Here is a 24,703-nt window from a genome sequence, read left to right as displayed (position 1 = left end):
CTCAGGCCTGACACCGGCTGGAGCACCAAGACCCTGTCAGCCACATGGCTAGGTACGTTGGGAGTTTCTTGCCTTTTGGGAAGTCTGAGGTCTTCTGCCAGCATTCTGTAGGTGTTCTGTAGAAGTTGTTCCACATTTAGATATATTTTTGGTGTATCTGTGGGGAGGAAGGTGATCTGCACATCTTACTCCCCCACCATCTTGTAGGTCCTCCTTCAAATTTTCTTTCTATAATTAGAGTAATACAATGGCCCCACTCACAATGGTTTGCAGCATTTAGTTTGTTTTTCTTCACATAAATATTACTCACAAATTTTAATTGTGTAAGAAATCATAGTGGTAAGGAAAGATAAGTCATGTGAATACATTTATTTCAGTATATTTTTTAAAAAGTGGTAATTTTTTAAAAGCAGTGAATTCCTGGGTCGACCTAGTAGCAGAACCTGGGGGGGGGGTGTCCTCTGGTACCAAGTATACATCTATTTCCCTGGGTTCCTGCCTGCAGAGTGACCTAGGTGAGTCCCTCAATCATTTTAGGACTTCATTCCCTTATAAGTAAATGAAGTTGATGACCTGCCCTTCTGATTTCCCCAAGCAACTATAAAGATAAAATGAAATGGGCTGCAAATCATAAAGCACTAAGCTATGATGCTATGATATTTAGTACTGTTTCAGTCCTCTAGTTTGCTTTCAGTCCAGTTATGTATACTTTTTTGATTGAGAGTGTGACGTACAAGTTTGAGTCATATCAGTTTGTTTCTTTAAAATATGTACAGACATACATTTTTTTTCTCCTTTTGGTTGTACATATCCCCATGCATTTTAAAACTTTCTAAACTTTCTAAATTTCTGAATGACCTATGTTTAAATTTTTGTTTTTATATACTGAAATTATACAAATTTTGTGTGTGTCAAGAACTTGTTCCATATGACTGTGGTATTGAAAATAATGTGAATAACTTTTGAAATAATATAACTATGCTTAATTTGTATTAAGAACTGGTACCACTATATAATACTTTTTTTCCCCTGTATTAAATCTTTTAAATACCAAGAAAAAAAAGGGACAGAGTATAAATCACAATTGTGATGTTAAATTATGTCTCAAATGTCATGTATAAGGGACAGAGTATAAATCACATTTGTGATGTTAAATTATGTCTCAAATGTCATGACTTCATCTTCAGGACCTTTCTGCAGGGGAAATCTGAGACAGCGGTTCTATTGCCTGTTTCTCTTCAGCCTTTGAACCTGCCCACCTGCATTGCCTCCTTCTATTCTTTCTGCCGCTGCTGACATGGGTTTGTGACCTCCCACCACTGGATGACATTATTGATTTCTCCTCACATTCTTTGCCATGAGCTTGCAAATACTTTCATTTGTCTCAGGGGCTCTGAGCCTCACCACCTTGCTTCTCATTCCTGCCTCCTCCACCCTTCGGAAAAGCTTTGCCTGTGAAACTGGCCTCTGCTACCCTCCCCAACTTTTTCATTCATGGGCTTGCTGGGCCCATCTCCTCTGATGTGCCTCTTCTCCTCAGTGGGTTCTTGTTGTCTCAGCTGCTTGGGATGCTTGTGTGACTTCCCTGACCCGGGACAGACTCCACCTGCCTTCTTTCCTCTCCCACACTGATGAGAACCCCCATTTTACCCTGCTGGGGATGCATCCCAGCCAAAGCTCAGCAGGCTGAGGCTACAGACCCCATGTTGAAGAAGGAGTCCTGCCTCTTCCTCTCTTGGGCCTCCATTTGGGGAAGCCACCAGGAAGGAAAGGGCCAATCTGTGGTTTTTCCTCTCTTTTCTTTCCAGTTTAACCTGCTAGTGTGCTGGGAAAGAGATCAGGCCTTTACCTGCAGAACGAATGAAATGAAACCCCAGGCTGCACATTCTCTGTGGAAGACCAAGATAGTTAACATCAGAAGGGAATTTGGGGAGTATCTTGTTCAGCTACCTCATTCCACAGGTGAGAAAGTAGAGACAGGAAGTGAAACGGCCTGCATGAGGGCATGATGCCAGGCCCGTGGTAGTACTGTGTATCTAAGATGATTAACATATGGTTCCTGTCCTGAGCTGCTCACACTCATGAGACAAGGACACATTTACTATATTGAGTGGACAGACATTGCTACCTACTGATTAACTAGTCCTCTCTCATAGTTTCCTTTTAATGAAGTCCTCCACCTCTCCAAAAGCAATCTACCATCTCCCTTCAGGTCTAGCTCCCAACCAATCTGTATGTAGATCTCAAAGTGTCATCAAAGGGATCTCCAAACCATGTCCTTTTCACTCCAGGCTGCTCCTTTACCCTCTGCCACACTTCTCCTTGGAGCTTGTGAGGATCTCCAGTGGGGATAGCATAGCTGAAGAAGACACCTCTCCCCCACTCTTTGCAAGGACTGAAGACCCTCTCACTACTCAGGGCACCGCAGGAAATTCCCAGCACTTTCATCAGCTCAGGGCCTCTGGAAGTGAAAAGAGACCTCTTTTTCCAAAAAATGATTTGACCTCTTTGGTCTATAATGTTACTGTGCATTGCTTGGGAGAGCCCAGGGGGTACCATAAGTTACTGGAAAAGTCCCTCTCTATTCTGCTTTTCATTTCATGAGCCCTTATTTCTTCTACAGGAGCGATGAGGAGAAGCTGGTTTAGAGATGTCCTTGGAGAGGGTGAGAAATTGGTAGGAAAAAACCTGTGGATCAATCATTGAGCACTTAACTTTTCAGGATCCTACATCAGTTATCTATGACTGTAGAACAAACTACTCCAAAACTCAGTGACTTAAAACAACTACTTTATTGCACATTGTTCTGTGGGTCAGGAATCTGGGCAAGGCTCAGTGGGATGACTTATCTCCACTCTACATGGTGTCCCCTGGGACTGCCCACCTGGGGCTGGAGCATCCAAAATGGCCTTATTTTTGTGTCTGAGGCCTTGGATATTTGTTGGGGTGCCTCAGTTGCCCACATGGCCTCTTTCTCCAGCAGGATAGTCTGGGATTCTTTACCTATTGGCTAAGTTTAGAAAGGAAAGCTTCTGTGTAAGAGCTTACCATGCCTCTGCTTGTGTCACTTGATGTCATCTCTTGACCAGGGCAAGTGACATGGCCAAGCTCAGAGTCAGTGTGATAAAGACTACACGAGGAGGCGTGATGCTTTGGGGACCATCTGCCGCCCCTAAAATACACAGTTGATCACCAAACAGTTCCTTGTGACAGAGACTATAGCTATGCAGTTCACTTATCCTCACCCCAGCTTGCAAGACTTTTTGAATCTCAGCCCATCCACCAATACCCACTCCCCTCTTTTACCCTGTCTGCTCACATTTCAGATAGCATCCCTGTACTCTGTACTAGAGCAGGTTACTTAGTTTCCAACTCATGTCAGCAAGCATGAGTAAAGAAGAGCTCTGGCCTTTTAGGGTGGGTTTAATAAACACTCTTCTCAAAATAAAATAATCTCTAGATTTTCCATTAGTGGGCATAGTCTGTGCAGAGGGTCAGGGTGAGGTACAGAGATATGGGCACCTGGCTGCACCCTGGCTTCAAGGGGCAAGGACGTCAGGGAAATAATATTGAAGCCATCTAGTCACAAGGAGTGGGTAATTGGCCTTGGGTTGCCAAGGAAGAGTGATTCAGAGTGTGATGCTAGAGTCAGTCCTGGGACATGTGATTAAACCATACTTAGTAACTCTGGAAAAACTAAGTACCCTCTCTGAGCTGCAGTTTCTACCTATGGAAAATAGGAACAATATATATCAATCAATCAACCAAGATTGTTTTGAAGATCAAATGGTAACACATGTCAGATATTTATCACTATGCCTATTACATAGCAATGTCTCGCAAGCTTGACTATTTTTATTGACACTAATGCAAACTTACCCATCTCCCCACTATTCTCCTTAAAAAATGAAATCCAAAAATATGTATATCCTAGTGCAGAAGAATAGGAGAAAAAAAGGAAGAAAAAAGTGAGGAAGGAGAATGAGAGAAAGAGAGGGTAAGAGACCAAAATAAAGGGAGAGAAGACAAAAAGGAGACAAAAAGGGGAGTGGGGAATAGGAGAGAAACAGAGACAAAAAAGAGATGGCAAGGCTGTGCACACACATGCTTTAAGACATCATTTTCCAAGAAGGACTCGCATCTCTGGGGTTACCCAAAGCTCACTTGGCTCCTGGCAAACCTAAAGCATTTGCCAGTGGGAGAGGCAGAGGGGTGTATGTCAGAGAGTAAATGAATGTTGCCACCCTAGGTGTCTGTACCAACTTGGACGGGATTGTATGGACAAAAAGGAAGGGAGTGGTAGTGGGGGAAGGGAACTATTTCTCAGAGCAAGGCTGAGTGATTGGCTGGGAATTCAACCATGAGACCTAGCCCATTAATAAGTCTGCAAATAATACATACAGCTTCTCCCTACATTTCCAGATCCCAAAGGAAAAACAGAACAGCCCAGCTCTCCACGTGCTTTTCCAGACCAAGTCCTTTCCAGTTTATCCCTCCTGCTTTGCACCTCTTTGGTCCCTTTCTTCCACCAGGGACCTAAGGGCTGGGTGTTGGTATGGATAGAAAGGGAAATTCTTGCCAAGAATGAGCAGGAGCAGAGTGACTTGAAGGTCCCATCCCTGATCCAAGATCCATTCTCTGTCATAACGTGACTCCTGGGCTGGGATTGCAGACTCCATCCATGTGCAGGTGGAAGAATTAGTGATGACTTAAAACCAGGATATGGATGGTGTGAAAACACCTTCTCTAATTTATGGAGCTCAAAACTTGGGATGATAAAAAGTGCTCCCCTTGGCAGGCAGGGTCACAAGAACTCTCTCTGGACATCAGCATCTCCAGATCTCCCCTTCTGGTTTATGTCACTGACCACAGTGCAGGCTCAATCACTTGAGAAGGACCCTCCTCCAAAATTGTTTGTGATGATATATTTCTTTCTTTCATATATAAGTATCTTTTAATAACTACTTTAAAAGATTTAGAATTAAGGGTAGAATATTTAGATTATAAATTCATATTATTAATATTTTTGTATTTAGAAATCTGTGCATTTTTGATACTTTATGTTCTTATCATATTTAAGGGAATTTGGTCTATTAGAATTACAGACTAACCTTGTAACTTCAATTTACAATAAGTAATTGAATGATTAATTTAGATATGAGTTTTGGTTGAAATCTTAGTTTATATCATATTCAAATAATTAAGAAAACTTAATCACTATTTTAAAAGGTTAATTTATTAGATTTATAAGAATCATTTAAGTAATTGAGAAAATTTATTGGACAATCAAAGTTCTTTTAAGTGAAATCCAATATATTAAATTTATCAATGTAGCACAGACTGTTTTCTTTAATAAGTTTGTAACTGGGATCAAATCTCCTTAAAAAGTGATGGTTAAACTCACTAACTCCATAATGAGAACTGTAAGATGTATAAATCAAAAGTAATAGATTAAAGAAGAGCTAGATTTTTGAACGGGAACCCTTAATTAATAGAATATTTTTAAAGTTTAATTTTAAAATGACCTCTGAATAACATTTTCTGCTCATAAAATCTACCTGGAGAACATAAAAGACATTGCATTAAGATTATTTTGTTCACGGTGATTATCAGCGTATTGGCTTTCTATTGCTGTATTAAAAAATTACCTCAAATTGAGCAGCTTAAATGAATGCCAATTATTTATTATGTCACAGTTTTCATGGGTCAGTAATCCAGGCACAAATTCACTGGGTCCTTGTCTCAGGGTTTTACAAGGCTGCAATTGAGATATCAGGCAGGGCTAGGGTCTCATCTGAGGATCGAGGTCCTCTTCCAAGTTCACATGAGTGTTGGCAGAATTCATTTCTTTGCAGCTATAGAACTCACAGTGGCTTGTCTCTTCCAGGTCAGCAAGAGAAAGCATCTCTAACTTCTAAACACTGTTTTAGTTTTAGCTTTTTATTTTATATTGGAGTATAGCCGATTAACAATGCGGTGATAGTTTCAGGTGCACAGCAAAGAAACTCAGCCATACATATACATGTATCCATTCTCCCCCAGACTCTCCTCCCATCCAGGCTGCCAAATAACATTGAGCAGAGTTCCCTGTGCCATACAGTAGGTCCTTGTTATAAACCCTGTTTTAAAGAGTTCATCTGATTAGGCCAGGCCCATCCAGGATAATCTCCCTCTTAATTAACTCAAAGCCAACAGACTGAGTGAAAGGAGGAAAGAAGTAGATGAGGTAGATTAAGAGATAGAAACTTCCAGTTGCAAACTATGTAAGTCATAGGTATGAAATGTGTAATGTGCAGAATATAGTCAACAACTATGTGGAATCTCTGTTTGGTGATATATTGTAACTAGACTTCTCATGGTGATTGTTTTGAAGTTTATAGAAATATCGAATCACTATGCTGTGTAACAGGAAATAACAGAGTGTTGTAGGTCAATTATACTTCAAAACAAACATACAAAGAAACTCATAGAGAAAGAGATCAGATTTGTGGTTACCAGAGGCAGGGGCTGAGGGAGGAGGAATTAGATAAAGTCAGTCAAAAAGTACAAACTTCCAGTTATAAGATAAATAAGTACTAGGGATGTGATATACAGCATGATGAATATAATTAACACTATGTTATATATGAAAATTGTTAAAAAAGTAAATCCTAAGAGTTCTCATCACAAGGAAAAAGTGTTTTCTGTTTTTTAATTCTGTTTTTTAAATTTTTCTATATGAGATGATGTTCACTAAACTTATTGTGATGATCATTTCACGATGTATGGAAGTGAAATCATTATGCTGTACACCTTAAACTTATACAGTGCTTAATAATACGTCAATTATATCTCAGTAATACTAGAAAAAATAAAATAAAACATTTAAGAAAGCCAACTGATTAAGGTCCTTAATTACCTCTGTGAAAGTTCATTTACCTTTGCCCTATAACGTAACAATCACAGGAGTAACACCTCATCATACTCACAAGTCCCACACACACTCAAGTTGGGAGGAATTCTACAGTGTGTGGATGCCAGAGGGCGAGGATGTTGGGGCCATCTTAGATTTCTGTCTGCCACAGTTAATAACAGTATCTTTCTTTCTTTACCATGGACCCCCACAGGGCATCACGTCTACCACGCTAATATCTTCCTCACACTCACCTCTCCTCCTCACATCCTATCAATCAGAGTATGATTGATGCTGTGTCCCCATCATTTCTTGACCACATACCTTCTTCTCTAGAACCACTGCTTCTACCTGGGTTCATTTAAGGCCTTATCTCTTGCTGGCCTTTCAATGTTACCAACCTGGTTTCCTTGTGTCCACTCTGACTTCCTCAATCCCTTCTCCATCCTGTAGCCAGGGAGATCTTCCTTCAGTGTAAATCTGATCACCTCATTTCTCAATTTACAATCTGTGGTATGATGGTTACATTTCAGACTTCTTCCTTGCATGTTTTTTTCCCAATCCAACCCCTGCCTTGTCTCTAACTTCACCCCTCTCCAATCTCTCTTCTATAGCCTACTCCCTATTCATTTCTTATGTTGCTATCATTCCAAACTGTTGCAACTTCCCACATGGGTCAAACCTCATACTTGTTTTCATGACTCTCTCTGCCTGCTAGTTCTGTCCCACACCTGTAGTGGTAGGTCTCAGTCCATCTGGTAGACCCTCAAAGACTTGGCATGAGGTTAAACTTCTCTCTAAGGACTTCCATACTCTCTACTGGTGCACTTGACTATTCTTTTTTTTTTTTTTTGCTCCAGTCCCTCATAGCCTGTATAGACATTATGACCCTGTAACACTTTACTGCATATATCTGTATAATAAATCTATATCTATCTATGTCTTTCCATCTTTCTCCTAGATAACAAGACCCTTGGAGACAGAAACAGTTTCTTTTTATTGTGGTAGCCACAGTAATTGACACGGTGTTAAGGATATAATAGACAATTTATGCTTTTTAATAAAGGAAGGAACCAAGAAGTAAATAAAAGCCTCAATTCTCAGAACTTTAGTTTTCTTAATGAAGGTGATATGATCTATAACCCAGGGCTAACATTAAGTACTAGGGTTGTCTCAAAGTCTGTCTTTGTTGCCGGTATAGCTCAGGGATGGCAGGAAAATTGACTCCATCTGTATGTACTGAATCTTTTAGAATTATATGGCATGGCTTGGCATGATAAATTAGCAGAATTGTAACAGTGCGACAATAGCTTTCTTCATGATAACAAAATGTAGCTGTGGTGGCCATGTAGCTGTGTCTCACAGATCTCCTACTGTAGGAAGCTTAGTTGACTGAGGGCCTTGGATGCTGCATTCTAAAATCCATCACTGGGGCTTCCCTGGTGGCTCAGTGGTTAAGAATCTGCCTGTCAATGCAGGGGACACGTGTTCGAGCCCCTGGTCTGGGAAGACCCCACATGCCATGGAGCAACTAAGCCTGTGCACCACCACTACTGAGCCTGCACTCTAGAGCTCGAGAGCCACAACTACTGAGCCCATTTGCCACAACTACTGAAGTCCACTCGCTTAGAGCCCGTGCCCTGCAACAAGAGAAGCCACCGCAATGAGAAGCCTGTGCACCGCAACGAAGAGTAGCCCCCAATGCCACAACTAGAGAAAGCCTGCTCACAGTAACAAAGACCCAACGCAGCCAAAGATAAATAAAATTAAAAAATAATAAAAAAAGAAAATTCAACTGAGTAAAATTTAAAATAAATAAACAAAATCCATCACTGTATTTGCTCTGAGGCCAAGCCTCCCACACATTGCTCCCAGCTAATGGTTCAGTGCACTGGGACTAAGACAGATCCATTTCTAGGAGTCCCAGGATTTCTCTGTCAGCTCATTTCAGTTCAGCGATTCCCAAACGCCTTTGCCAAAACTTTCTTAGACTTCAGGACAATCTAGGACGCTTTACCCCAACACTCCTTTCCTCTCTCCTTCACAAAGGATTAGACTTGCTTTCTGGTCTGCAGGCTCTCCCAGCCTTCTCTAGGTCTTTTCTGATTTCCTTTCACAGAGGCATTTCCCCTTATAAAGTCCTTGCATGTTTAAACCGATCTTGGCATCTTCTCCTTGGAGAAGCCAGACCAAAAAAGCAGTATACTATAAGGACATTTTTGTTTTCTGTGAGTTAATGCTTAGCAATAATAGATAGTGTCCTTCTGGCTTAACTGTGGTCAGAGAAATGAGGAGAGGACTTTTGTCCTTACTTGGGAGAGAGTCTTAAAAAAGAGGGAGAACTGGGAAAAAGCATGTTAGTGGTCATGCAAATCAGCGAGGGAGGCTGTAGGGGGGAAGGACACAGGATAGTGTCGGGACAGACTGCTTTTCCTCACCCAGAGAATTTCCTTAGAGAGCACATTTCTACTCTGACCTAAGCAAGCTTGTGTTCCCGAACAATAGCACTTGAGTGCATACACACGCACGCACACACACACACACACACACACACACACACACACACACACCCCTTGTATCATTCAAGGTCCAAGTAGGAAAGGAGAATTTAAGAATGAGCTGTTTCCAGAGACCCTGGCATGATTTTCAAAAGTAGTGAAGAATGGTGCCGTATCCTCCAGGTTAGTCATATCCAGGAGTGATGAAGGAGCAAGGGAAGGGAGTGGATACTAGAAAACAGAGGAAAAAATAGCCTTATAGGAGTTACAAGCTTTAATGGAGAAATACAGCTGTCTACAACATTAAACACCCAACTATCACTCTGCTCTCTCCCTCTAATCTCCTGTTGATATCCCCAGTGGCTAAATCCAACCAGAAGCCAGAAAGCATAAGGTAACTGATGCAGTCCATACATTTGAGGACGTATAAAGCAGAGTAGAAAAGAATGGGTACTATATATGGAGGACAAAAGGCAGATATATCTCAAACACCCCAAATAAAGGTGTAAAATTTCAGAGGGCATGCCTGGAAGGCTCAAAAAGGACAAAGAATGGAGCTCATCCGGGGTTGCTGTTATGTCCACTTTATTTTTTAAAACATCGACCAACAATTGTCTGGTAACCACTTTTCAAAGATTTTAATATGAAACTTTTGCAGTGAAGTTGAAAATGCACAGATTTGTTTCCACTCTCTGGGTTGACCCCTACTATCTGTGTTGACCTCATTCTCTGGTGTACAACATCCTCTGTGTTGACCCTCACTCTCTGGGTTGGCCCCCACCCTCTGACCAGGAACAGCTGGCTGGCACCCCACTCACTTCAGTTCCAGAGCAGATCTAGCAGTCCTTACCCTTGGCTGAGAAAGAGCACAGCTCCGTGCGTCTGGAAGGGACGGCCCTCAGCAACGACTCTTTGTAGAGCATTGCTAAGACCAGTCACCTGGCTTCCCCAGCATGACTCAACAGCATGGCTCATCTTCATGGCTCACTGAAGAGGGTGGAGGAAGAAAATGTCACCAGTCTGATAGATATCACAGTCTTATCCCCCACATGTGATGCCAGCAAATCTCAAAATAAATATGCTTTCAGGTGAGCTGGGATGACGCAGCCTGCTGAGACCTGAGCCCACATCACGGTTGGTAATATCCACCTTCACACCTCAGGTGGAACCCACAGCTACACTCAGGCCTGGACACAGAGAGTTGGAAGGGACTGGCATTCATGAACTAGAGGTGATGGTAGAGGGAGTCCTCTCACAGTGAGGTTTCTCTGAGTGAACCTGATGGACTTGGCCGGAGAAGGTGAGGAAAATATTCACCAGTTGCTAGAGGGGGATAGGGTTTGCAGGTTCATTTTGCTGCACAGGTTGCCTCCTTGGGCCAGGCCCTCTGAACTCTGATGTGAGCAACACTTCCCTCTAATAAAGTTTGTGTTGTTTCCCCTCTGTGCCTACCCTTCACTTAGGGTTGTGATCTCAAACTCTGCAGCACATTAGAATCACCCAGGGAGCTATTAAAAACTCAGTGAGTAGGTTGTACTCTACACTAATTGAATCAGAATCTCTGGAGTAGGACCCAGGTTCCATTCAGTGTTTTGTAAAGTGCCCAGGGGATTCCAGTGTGTCACTAATGTACTGAGGTAGGACAGTCAACTTTGAAGTTTCCCCAAATCTTCCCTTCTTGCCCCAATTCACTCACAGCTAATTCCCATTCCCTGAACTTCTAAGTCATTCACTCCCTGACCAGTCTTCCCATCTCATTTAGGGCCCACATCCAGGTTTATGCTCCTTCCACTTCTTCTGAATTTCAGAGCCAGAAGTGATCCCTGAATCCATTTGACGTGAAGTCTTCATTGAATGAATGGAAAACTTGAGGTGCAGGAGAGGAAGGTCAGGTGGTTTGGTAAAGTGAAGAGGGGCCTGGGCTACTTCCTGCTCTAACTGCTTTTCAGTGCCTGGAAATCCCCTCAATGGTCACTGACCCCCTCTGGGAAAAGCAACAATCTGTTGGATTGACTTTCTGGAAAGGCAAGCTGTGGTCAGATTATGGGAAGACTTATGGAGGGAAATCCACATCAAGGATTTATTAAGAGTTAAGATGGTAGGCAACGGGGAGCCACTGAAGATTTTAGAGTATCAGAGTGCTATGCCTGGAGCTGAACTTTAGGATGATCATTCTGACAGTGGTGGTTAGGATGGAGCAAAGGGAGACTGTTGGCAGTAAAACAAGTTAAGATACAAAGCCAAGGCAAAGGAGAGTCAAGCAATTCTGAAGGAGGTGAGAAGCTGAAGGAAGGACAGACATGAAGAGTACCAGGGAGATAGATAACCAATAGGTATGCTTTTGACCTCTTCTCCATTTTGCCAACCGAGTCATGACCAAGACCTGGCTTCTGAAAGGCCAGAGTTGGCCCGAACCCTATAGTCCTTAACAGACATCTGGAGCATGGGATGAAGACCTAATGAGGAGAGAGAAGATAATGTTCTTTTACACAAACATGTGAGCCTTGGACTCTTGTGCTGATGCCGCCCTGAGGGCAGGGGCTGGTGTTTCATTCTAGAGATGGCTGGTGTACAGTGAAGCTGGTGACTGTTGGCCTATGGACTGACAGGCTGAAGCAGGAACAACTGAGCCATGTCATCTCTGGACTTTTCCAGAGACTCTCAGCTTAATCCTAAAGCCCTGTATGTGGATCTGGATGAATCTAGAGGGCATTGGGAGGAACTGACCAAACTTTCAGGCTGCTCCCAGGGTTGTTCCTCCTCAACTTGGCTTGGCAGCCTGACTCCTTCCAATCTGATGGAAAAGAGAGGGGAAAAGAAAGAGAAGAGAGGAAAAGATATCTGCTTAACTCTTCAAATTCATGATTTTCAGCTATAGATGTGGCTGAGACCACAGTGCCTTCTAAATTGGCTCATCACCAGTTTTATCAGGAGATAAAGCATTTTATCAGGAGATAAAATCAAGTGCACTTTGTTAAAAGTGATCTCATGGGTCAAAAATCTGACCTCAAAAAAAAAAAAAAAAAAAAAAACAACCCAGATCTCAGAGATTTTCAGGACTCTGTCCTTGAAGCCCAAGGCTGATAGTTTGGGGGAACCAACAGAGAGACACACATTGCTGTTGTTCAGAGTTCCTGGGTTTGAAATCTGACTTAGTATCTTTCTAGCTGGGTATCCTGGGACAAATTATGTAACACCTCTGTGACTAAGTTTCCTTACCACAAAATGGAAATAAAAATTATATCCAAATCATTTTTACCCAAATCATCATTATGGAAGATGAAATATATTGAAACAGTAAAGCACTCAGAAGCATGCATGGCTCATAATAAGTGTTCAATAAATATTAGCTATTACTATTATCTTACCATTCAGGGATTTCTGAGGTAGTATCTCATAGCAAAACATCACTGGACTGGGAGTCTGGGTGCCTTGGTTCTTGTCTTCGTTCTGCCAGTGACTAGTTTTCTGAACTTTCAAGTCATGTTTAACTTCTGTGAGGCTCAGTTTCTTTATCTGTGCAATGGGGATGATCATAGTCTACGTTGCTGTGTGATTGTGAAGATCAAATGTGAAAATGGATGGGGAAGCATGTTGCTAACTAGAGAACCCTACACAGATCGAGGAGACCATTCTTATTGATTTGCCATCTGGGCCTTAGCTGATTTCTCTTGTCCCCACCTCCATGACCCTGCTCCCAATTGTACACAGAGCTGGTCGAACAGAGGAGGACCATCTGGGACATTGTTCTCCCACAGTGGGACCCTGGACAGGAGGTTTATCCTATAAATCTTCCATCTCCTCTTTATTCACTCCACCTCCTGGTGCCCATCTTGGGCATTTTACTGAGGCTTTTTGCGCTGTTTGGAAAATATCTGACATTTAACAAGAGTAATAATTAGGAACCAATTTAAAGTCATGTATTCTGCACACCAGAACTTTAAGTCTCAAAGGGCTATAGCTTTTATGATGGAATTTGGTCCCAGTAGACTGCTGGTATGATGATCTACTCATCTGGAATAGTCGGAAAGCTTGGATTTGAGTCCAGTCCACAACTCTGACTTTCCCTGGGATGTCATTTGGGAACTCACTGCATTGAATGGGTTCCCTGGAAAATGAAGGGGCTAAATTGGATTCCTTCTAACTTCCATTATGAGTCTTTTTGTACCCATGACTCTAAAACACCAATAAAATCAGTTACTACAAAGAATAGGTATTTCATCGCAATTAAAAAGAAGAGCATTCTAATAGAGTTGAACAAAGAAGGAATGAAAACTATGAGTTCCCTATAGCTAGAAGTTTTCAAGCAGAGGCTGAATGACTCTCTGCAGGTAGAATCCTGCAGAAAGAATGGGTGGCTGGATATTAAGGTCTCGGCCAACTTAGAGATCAAGGGATTATGTGAATTTTAGGAAATAGGAGGGACCACTAAAAAACCTAGTGAGAAATATTGAGGAATGGAGTATTGTGACCCTCCTCAAAGCTTGCCCTGCTGGGGACTACATACTGAATCTCTTTGAAAGATCAGCCTTGGTGAGGAGACTCCCAACCAGGTGGAGCCCTTGACTTTGAATGGGCCTCCTTGAGGAAGAAGGGTGGAACCTGAGCTGGCCCGGCTGGCAGGTCCTGTGTCAGAACAGGGGCCCAAGTGTCAAGAGGAAGCATTCTTCCCCACTTAACCTGGGATGGAGATTTCAGAGAAGGCATCATGGGCTGTTGAGGGGAAAAAAAGAATCAATCTTTGAAGTTATTTTCCTGGTTATGGACCTCCAAGAGGAACACTTTTTACTTATTAGCCTGTCTAGACATAGGACCTCACCAACTGGGCTGGCCTTTTCCTCTTATAATTATCCTTGCTCTGTCACTCTTGCTGAGGATGGGGAAAAATATTGAAAGCTGATACCAACAATTATTCAGGGACAGCATGGAGGCTGTTCCATGGATCCCAGATTTGAGACTGAAATGGATCCAACACCATGTTCTTGAAGATTTCTGACTCTAGGCAGAGGGAACAGTCAAGCTGAATGAAAGCTGGGAATTTAAGAATATGTGTGGTTCTACTTGGACTCTCTGACACATGCTACATTTCACCACTGACATGACTTATCTGTGGGTGCTGTAAATAGGACTGTTCGAATGTGCTGTGATGCAGAGCTGTGGGCGGCCCAGGACAAGTGTCACATGTGAAGAGCATTGACTGGTAGAAAGAGCTGTCTTAGTCAGCTTGGTCTGCTACATCAAAATACCACAGACTGGGTGGCTTAAACAACAGACTTTTATTTCTCACAGTTCTGGAGGCTGGGGAGTTCAAGATCAAAGCATTGCCAGATTCAGCATCTGGTGAGGCTTGTAGACAGCCACCTTCTTGCTATGCCCTCACATGGCCTTTCCTTGGTGTGTGGGTCTGGAGGAAGCAAAATCTCTTTCTTCGTCTTCTATAAGGGTGCTAATCCCATCATGAGGTTCGTATCTTCAAGACTTAATCCAAATCTGAGTACCTCCAAAAGGCCACACCTCCAAATACCATTACATTACAAGTTAGGGCTTCAACATATAAATCTGGGTGGCGGGAACCCAAACATTCAGCTCATAACAAAAGACTTGGCCATCAGATTCCCAGAGTCCTTCTGGCCGGTGGATCCCCCCTTACATGAACTCTTGCAGCGCTGGTGCAGTGACTAAGCCTCTTCTTACCCACTTATACCCAGGGTCCCATGCAGCCCAGAACCACTATGGTCTTGGAGAACAGGCTCAAAATCAGGAGTTAGGAAGCAGGAGCTCTGGCTACTTTGTTGTTGTACAGAGTCATCATCATGGAGAGACGACAGTGAAATGTATAGAAGGACAGCTGGCCTCTCCATCTCGCAGGGGTTAATGATTTGGAGGGGAAGCATATTTGAGCTCCTGTTAGAGCCACGTCATACATGAATGGTTACTGACCCATCTATAGTCACACTGATTTGGGTCAGAAAATGGACTGAAATTGCCAAGCAGCTTTGGTGAAGGTGCAATTTGGGCTTTCTAGACAGACCACATGCCAAGAACCAAACTGGTGTAGAAGTAAAAAGTATTCATTAAACATCCATTTATAAGATAGGTACTCTGGGGCTGAAATATGATCACTGAACTGAATATTAACCCTAATTTGGGTATTGAAGAAAAAATTGTCTTGCACATAGCAGGCATTCAGTAAATGTTGAATTGAAGAATGTAACTGAATGGTGATTCAGCTGAGGTCTAAATAGAGGAAGGGAGACCCTGAATCTCTTCCAGTCCTGGAATCAGATAGCAAGTAAGGCTGTAGAGTGCAAGACTGGAGCCATAGCTTTCAAAAACAATTGAAATGTTATACAGTTGAGACACAAGGAGGGGAAGAAACAGCTTTTTGAATCCCTAATTGTTTCAGTCCTTAAGAGAGTAAGTTTATCTAGCAGCATGGAGCTCTGGATGGGGAGTCAGGAGAACTTTTCCTTCCTTCCTTCCTTCCTTCCTTCCTTCCTTCCTTCCTTCCTTCCTTCCTTCACTCATTCATCACATAATTATGAAGCACATACCATAGACTAGGTGCTGGGCTTAGCACTGAGGCTAGAGCAGCAAATAAGATAAACACAATTGCTTGCCCTCATGAAATCTCTAGCCCCAGGGAGGAAGCCAAACATTGAAAATGGATGTTTCAAGTGTGGTGAATGAGTTATGGGGCAATGAAAGGGGCTATGGATTGGATTTTTCATGTAATGAAATTTTTATTAACTCAAAATACGATTCAAACAAAAATGAAATGTTGTCACAAACATATTGTGGCCATGACTTTTCAAGTGAATTTTAGTAAGCATATTGATACTTCTATGAGCATATAAACGAGTGTTTTCTCCAACAAAGACTCACTCTGAAAGCGCATGTTCATATTTCAATGATACTTTTCTGATTACTGGTATGTATTTCTTATTCTTAATTTGCATTAGAGGTTGGATGCATTCTCCTGACTATTCTTTTGCTATTTATCCTTTGATCTTAATTCTGGCTCCTAGAGCTGCTGTGAGTGGTCATGGCTTTGTTTCTACCTAGCTGCTTGAGCTTGGCTAGTTATGTGATCTTAGTTTTCTGAAGAGCAGAATGTTCTCTGTGATTTCATTCTGTTCATACTGTTATCAACCTGGTGTCTTCTTTTGGCACTCCCACCATCTGAGCCTACAGACTGTTGTCTGGGAGGGAGGTCTCAGCGGACAGTAGATGTCATTCACCTCTACTATGCTGGGCACCTGTGCTGTATTAACTAACAGAGGGAGTGGCTCTTTTCCACCTTAGTTTTTCTGATAATTACAGGTGCAGACTTTATCATGTTTGAGACATGCTCAGAGTGACTGATACCTATCAGTGCTGGGATCCTCCCCAGACTCACAAAACAGGTGAGGCAACTGCTATCTGTGATCTTAGCCCAAAGACATGCCTCCCCAGGCCCCTGAGAAAATGCAGACTGAGATCCACTTAGCTGATGTGCTGAGGGTCCTTGGACCATAACAGGAAATGAGGTGCTGAGAGCCTCAGGGATCAGCTGGGTGTGCCTTCTCAATGGTCAAGCAGCACGTCTGTGAATCCATTGAGCAGGTCGGCCACGGACGTCCTCGGAATATCGGAGCTGGTGGCAGGAGGAGCCTTGCATGTCATCTGCTCCCACCTCATCATGTGTAGATGAAGAAATAAGTTAAGACACACTTTTGAGATGACACAGATCATCAGCAGCTGCTGGCTGTACTGAATTCAAGTTCTCCTGAACTAATGCTCTCAACTGGTTTCCTCTCCATCACTGATCTTTAGGCTCTCTGTTCAGATATCTGAAATTATTACCCAATGCTGCATGCATTCAGTTAGGAAGTTTCAACATGGAGGCCTATGAGCTGTACCCCACATGCATACCTGATTTTACTTGTCTGCCGAGTATAAAAATTGAGATACTATATTAAAAACCATGACACATTTACATAAAAATCCAGAATTTTAGTTTCCCTTGAAAATATAGAAAACTCTGGAACAGCAACTCAACAATCATGAGGAGCCAGATTTTACACTCTCTCCAGATTGCCCGTATCCCCACACTCCCACAATTGTGCTTATTCTCTCATAAAAGTTGCACTAATAAGAGTTATTTGATGGCCCTATGGGACCTGCTTGATATTGCCGTATAAGTGTATGCTTCAGGGCCCTCATCAAGCTTCTACCACACCCCAATCCATCTGTCCTGACTCTAAACAATGCCAATGCCCCACCCCCTGAATCTAGCCAAGTCCATTCACTACCATCCCCGATGCCACTCTGACTGGTCCTTTCCTTCTGTCCTTTGTAGAGTGACTCACATTCCCATTTGTAGAAGATGTTCCCCCTTCTAATGAATATTTCTACCAAACTGCTTTTTTTTTTCTTCAGAGTCCCTGGTAAGACTTTGGCAGAGGATATTAAACTTGGATTCATGGATAATCCTCCAGAAGACAAAAAGTTCTCAGACTTTATATGCAAAATTTTGAGTGTGTGTGCATTTTTAAAGGAAATTATCCATGGTTTTTCACCTTTTTTACAAGGCCCTTCAAAATACTCGTTTTCTTCTCTATGCCTGCCCTTTATGAGCCTATCTTCTCTTTGTAGGTTTCTTCCCCAGTAAGCAGGCTCTGTGGTCCTAAGGGCAGTGTTGCCAAAGGTCGGTGAAACTGGGAAGAATGTGGTTCTTGCTACATAAACTGAGAAGTTTGCATGTTTGCTTAAAACCTAGAATACGACCCTCCAAATATTTTTTTTTCTTTTAATTGTATAAAAACACCTTACTCTTTGATTTAGGGTAAATCTTTTCAGAAGAATTATTAGTGCTGCTTCATACCCATCTATATTCCAGACCTCGTAAACCTTTTAAATTCTCCATTACAAACCCAAGAAGTGAGAGAAAGAAGAGAGAGTTTCTGCACTGTTGCAGAGTAGCAGAGAGCAAAACTGAAGGAAATAAATATTTGTTTTGGTAAACTGTAGACTACTAATTAAGAAATGATAAACCAAAAAAAAAAAAAACACAAACCAAAAACACTATGGTCTCTCCTAGCTCTGACAAGCTGCATATTTTATGAGGAATACACAGCTGCAAGTAGCAACAATAATAAACACATCAACAGTAGCCTAAAGGATGGACAGTTATTGTTTACTTTTGAGATAGATGTTCTCCAGGTTGACTTGGTAGCTCAACAGTGTCACCAAGGACCAGGGCTCATTTGACTTAATTCTCCAACTTGCCACCTGATGGTTGAAAGATGGACATTGCATAAATGAATATCATGCCCTTAAAGGTCAGAAATAAAAGAGAGGGGTACAGAACTGGGATTTTCTTCTTTTTTTATTAAACACTTAACATGAGATCTACCTTCTTAACAAAATTTCTGGTGTATAATACAGTATTGTTAAGTATAGTCACTCTGTTGTACAGCAGATCTGTAGAGCATATTCATCTAGCATAACTGAAACTTTATTCATCAAACAACTCCCCATTCCCCTTCCCCCAGTCCCTGGTAACCACCATTCTACTCTCTGCTTCTATGAGTTTGACTATTTCAGATTCCTCCTATAAGTGGGATCACGCAGCATTTGTCCTCCTGGGACCGCTTATTTCATTTAGCATAATGTCCTCCAGATTCATCTATGTTGTCACAGATGGCAGGATTTCTTTTTTTTTTTTTTAAGGTTGAGTAATATTTCATTGTCTGTATATTCCACGTTTTCTTTATCCGTTCATTCACTGATGGACAGTTAAATTGTTTCCATATCTTGACTATTGTGAACAATGCTTCCATGAATATGGCAGTGCAGACATCTCCTTGTGATGCTGACTTCAATTCTTTTGGATATATACCCAGAAATAAGATTGCTGGGTCATATGGTACTTCTAATTTTAATTTCTTGAGGCACCTCTGTACTATTTTCCATAGTGATTGCACAATTGCATTCCCACAAATAGTGTACAAGGGTTCCAATTTTTCCACATTCTTGTCAACACTTGTTATCTTTTGTTTTTTTGATAATAGCCGTCCTTTAGGTATGAGGTGATATCTCATTGTGGGTTTGATTTGCATCTCCCTGATGATTAGTGATGTTGAGCATCTGTTTATATACTAGTTGGCTGTTTGTATGTCTTCTTCAGAGAAATGTCTGTTCAATACCTACGTCGACTTTTTAAAATCAGTTATTTGTGGGTTTTTTTGCTATTGAGTGGTAAGAGTTTCTTATATCTTTTGGACATTAACCCCTCATCAGATATAGAGTCTGCAGACATTTTCTCCCTTTCCAAAGGTTGACTTCTCATTTTGCTGACTGTTACCTTTGCTGTGTAGAAATTTTTTAGCTTTTTTCCTTCTTCTATTTCTCTTTTCTCTTACCAGGAAAGGAAAACTTTCCCAAAGTTCCTCAACAGACTTGCCCACTGGCTACGACTGGGTTCCATGGACACCTCTAACTAACTGCAAGGGAAGCTGGGAAAATGTGGCCTGTGTTTATCAGTCTGTCTTGTAGGATTCGAAAAAGGGAGGGGGTATATACATAGCCAAAGCATGGCCAAACGACATTACGCACTACAGCTGCTGGTCTCTCTCTGGGTTAGCCCATAGGAGAACTAGGATCTGAATTAGGCATTAGTGACAACAACTGCTTCATCAGTAGGCTGGTCTCTCAATCTCCATCCCTTTCCTTGACTTTGTTCTGTCAGGAATCAATGAGTTAAAAGGTCTGCTTACATTCTCACCCCACCTACTAGATTCCCTCCTTGAGGGAAAGAGCTATGAGTTATTTAACACCCAGAACCTGACTTATGGGAGTTTTTTCTTTTTTTTTTTTTAAGGGAGGAAATCACAACTTCATTGATAAATATTCATTAATTGAATAAATTATTTAATTAATTAATGGAGGCTCCCACTGACAGAGACACAATATTACCAAAACAAAACCTTATCCTTAGGAGTGCTAAAACTGGAAAAGTAAGATAAAGGCATAGTAAACAGTAGAGGGAGATGCTTAACAATTCCAGAGGAATAATCATTTACATGTTATTTTAAGGAGAAATTCCTCCTATCCTCTATATTTTTGCCTTCCTTGGCACCCAGGAAAGGGAACTTGTGCCAGACATTTTAGAACTGATTCACATAAAAATACTATATGTGATTTATGGTTTTCCAAATCAATATCTTATTTGTTCTAAATAACAAATGTGTAACACAAGCAAGGAGAATTTAGAGGTCTCATATTTAATGTTATGGGACAAAAATTAATGATGCAAGGTTAAAAATCAATAATTTAGGATCGTTTGCAGACCCATTCTTTATCCAACCTCACCAAAAATAATTCTGTATATGCTAGTCAAATTTCCACCTCCTATGCTCTTACAAGAGGGAAGATCTTTTTGCTGGAAGAAGAGATAAATTGATCTAGATATTACAGTACTCAGAGGTGGGAAGGGAGGAGGAAAATGACAGAAAGATTTATGAGTAGGGAGTGAAAGAGGAAGCTTTTTATTTTCCCCCTGGAGACCAGAGCCAGAGAAGCTATGTTAAGAAAGTAGGTTAGAGAGGAAACAGAATTTGAATGTGTCTCTGAAAACCATGTATTTTCATCCCCTTTAATGTCTTCAGAGAGTCATGAATAATAAATGGAATTTCATCTTTATTACTTTTAATTTTGGAATGTTGCTTCTTAAATCTGCCACTTCTCTGAGCCTGAGTCACATGGTCTCTGAGTTTATTAGGGTTGCATATCGGTGATCAAAGGAAGGCTCAGAGAGGTTAAAAGACTTGCAACAAATCACTTATGTAGGTAGTAGAACATAACTAATGTCTACATTCCTATTTCATACTTTATCCTTCCATTTAATCCTACAAAACAAAGGTGTATACATTTGATTTTTCTTGTCGTTGTTGTTTCTATTTGTGTTTTTTTCTGTTTTTTTTTTTTAAAGGGATATATTTTTGTGCCCTGCTTAATTCATGGAGACTTGTCAAGTTTTCAGTTTGCTTCTATCAGGCAAATGCTTTGTAGGATCAGGAGTTTTTATTTCTTTATTTCTTTTTTACTTTCCATATTGTTGGCATCTCACCTGAGACCTGTGAGTCTTTCTGAGGCGTGTGTCTCAAAGTGAAAATTGCATTTCTCAGGGTACAAGTTACTGGGAAGTCGAGTTTGTGCTATTCGGTGGCACGACCTTGGTGGCAGAGACTTGGTTGGTATCTCTGTCTTTGGGCATCCCCACCCTCTCCCAGGCTGAGTCACGGCCAAAGTCTTCACACCAAAGCGTGAGAGAATGAGGATCCAAGGGTGATTCACTAATCAAAGGTTTAGGATTACGATACACACTAGTTATTTCCTGCCTACACTATCTACCCTGAGGTTCTGGGTAAGGTTAGCCTGCTTGCTCACACCTTGTTAATTCTGACTGATTTAAGGGAGAGCTGTAGAAATGTCTTCAGTGTGTGTTTGTGCTTTAGGTAAATCAAAGGTGTTTGTCCCTGTCAGCTTCATAGAGTAAACAACTGGGTCTGGATATAGCCAGGTACAGACTGTGGTAGAGATATTTGGATGCCTGGGCTCCTATTTGAGGAAAGGTATAAGCTTTTATATACCTTTATATAAGGTATATAAGGTATAAGGGGGTGTCATTACAGTGGTTAGTTGATATCTTGAGGAACTGACTATGGATAAGGGTATGGAGAAGATATATTGGCTACTTGCCCCTCTCTACAGTGTTTTGTTTTGTTGTGTTTGTTTGTTATTTAGATCTGAATGGTGGTGGGGCTGGTGGAAAAGTTGCAAAAGAAACAGGAACTTCCAAAGAGCATGAGGACTTAAAGAGGTGGAGGGGGAAAAAAAAAAGAAAGAAAGAAAGAAAGGAAAAAGTGCTGCCCTAAGAGGAGAGGTAATGTCAGAGCACTCAGGGAAGACCTGGAGGAGACTTCTGCAGTGGTCCAGCTAAGATATGATGAGGTCTGAAGTGAAGCCATGGTGGAGAGGAAGAGGAGGAAATGGAATGAATAGAGAGAGGAGGGAAGGAAGGGAATACGAGAGCTGGAGCCTTCTGCATGAGCATGGATAATTCAGACTGGGGCTGCTGATGTCACTTATCATGATTTATTGTACTTGTGTGGGTGTTCACACAGGGACATGCACTCACTCCATACTCCTAGTTCCACATAATCTGGACTCCAATCTAATGGATGCCTGACAACAGCAACAGCAGCACAGCAAAAGACACAGGAAACAGGATCCCTGGAAGTTCACAGAATCTGTCTCCTTCACGTGGAGGCAGAATGTGGGAAATGAGATTGAAAAAAACGAAGAATCAAAAATTAACCTTTACATTCACAGGCTCTCCAGGTTAAATAGGACCATGATCCATTCCTGTAGGTAAAGCATTGTTATGTTTTGTTTGTTTTTTTCTAACTGAAAGATGAGACTATAATATGGAAAGGAGTGCTGAGAGATCTTGGGGTATTCAGAAAACTGCAAATAGGTCTTCATGGATAAGAAGAAAGTGTGTGGGGAGAGATGTGGCTTGGGGGCAGAGAGAGGCCAGGCTGTGGAGGACCCGTAAGTCATGACAAGGATGTGTATTTTACCTAGTAAGTTACAGGGATCCATTGATGACTTGTGAGAAGGAGTTACATGATCAGATTTGCATTTAAGAAAATCTCTCCAGGTGCAGTGTGACAAGTGCAAAAAGGGATGGCAAATGAGAGTGGGCAAGAGGGATTCATCTCTATTCCATGGCATTGAACTCTGAACTGCTCTAAGGTTCTAAGATTGGGCTTGAGTCTTTCTTGGGCCTGAAATACAACCTCATTCTGACTTAGATGGATCTCCTAGAGATAGGGTTAAAAGCCCTACTAAGTGTCATGTCCATATATCTAAGGCATGTAGGTAGAATATTCTTGGAAATCCAGCCAGAAATAATGATTAAGAAAACAAGGGTTTCAGGAAAAGCATGTCTGGGATTTTATGGAAGAGCTCTGGATTCTGGAAGTAACTGGAAAAAGGTAAAGCAATCTGTCACTGGGAAAATCCCAACATTCCTAGCTCCACCCTCTTGAATAGGTACCTTCATCTCACACCAAAGACCAAAACAACCTGGAGAAGGAGGATGTCCTCTCACTTTGTACAGCTTCCCACCCTTTACAATTTATTTTTACAGGTGTGTTTCACTCCATCCTCACAACTTCTTTGTGAGTCTGGCCAGCTGGATAAACTCCCAAGGTCTCAGTTTCCCTGTCTGTTCCAAAGTGGGGGTAATATGTGACCTACTCATGGTTAGATGGCTAATCAGCACAGTCAGAAACCACTCTCAGGACTCCTGGTCAAGCCCACCCTCTTAGCATCACCTCTGAAGCAGGAAAGGCTTGATCATGCATGGCTGTGTGCTCACTTGCAAGTGAGTCGGCATGTAACAAAAAGGAGACAGAGTGCCTGGTATGGGTTGAGTTGAGTCCCCTCCAAAAAATACAGTCAAATCCTAAACTCTACTACCTGTGGATGTGACATTATATGGAAATGGGAATTTGCAGATAAAACCAGGTTAAGATGAAATCTTTATCATGGGCTCTAATATAATTTGTTTCCTTTTAAGAAGACAGAGACACAGGGAAGATGCAACGTGATGACAGATGCAGCCAAGGAATGCCAAGGATCAATGGCAACCACCAGAAGGCGAGAGGGGATTCTACCCAGAGTCTTAGAGGGAGCATGGCCTTGCTGACACCTTGGCTTTAGACTTCTGGCCTCCAGAACTACGAGAGAATAAACTTCTATGTTTTACGCCACCCAGTCTATAGTGCTTTGTCACAGCAACCCTAGGAAACTAATGCAGTGCCCTTCATCCTAAATACGTCACCACTGTGTCCTTCAACAATTAAACCATTGTACAGGCAGAGCTAATGACTAAACTCCTCTGCCCAACAAAAAAATGCATTTTGAAGACCTGTAAATCTTGGGGAGAAGAGTTAGTACACCAGAACCTGCCTCTTAAGCCAACAAAATGAGAAAAGATGATTTTATTCCATGCATCACCCTTCAGGCTGGGTGTTTTTCAACACTGATATGGCCAAGAGATTCTAACGAGGGGGACAATTAAATGACTATAAACCACTAGGAATGTATCCATACTGCTCTGGGTCTTATGGATGGGGAGATGAGGAACACAGTATATGAAGTCCTTGACCTTCTGGAGACTTCATTCTAGTCAGGGAGAATGCTAACTTGTTGACTGATTAACTGAATTGGTTTCTTGACATATTCTATAAAAACAATT

General features: G+C 41.7%; 1 long non-coding RNA gene across 1 annotated transcript; it reads left to right on the top strand.

Annotated features, from left to right (window-relative positions):
- On the top strand, window positions 1–24,261 carry LOC113628361 (uncharacterized). The gene is made up of 3 exons (XR_003436026.1): window positions 1–52; window positions 1,809–1,962; window positions 24,023–24,261. It is a non-coding gene; the product is annotated as an uncharacterized LOC113628361 (long non-coding RNA).
- Window positions 24,262–24,703: the final 442 nt, after the last annotated feature.

Source organism: Aethalodelphis obliquidens, unplaced genomic scaffold, assembly GCF_003676395.1.
Source record: "Aethalodelphis obliquidens isolate GAN/ISIS:26980383/991018 unplaced genomic scaffold, ASM367639v1 scaffold2, whole genome shotgun sequence".
Lineage (NCBI taxonomy): Eukaryota > Metazoa > Chordata > Mammalia > Artiodactyla > Delphinidae > Aethalodelphis > Aethalodelphis obliquidens.
Note: the sequence above shows the minus strand (reverse complement) of the source record. Positions and strands in the feature narration are given on the sequence as shown.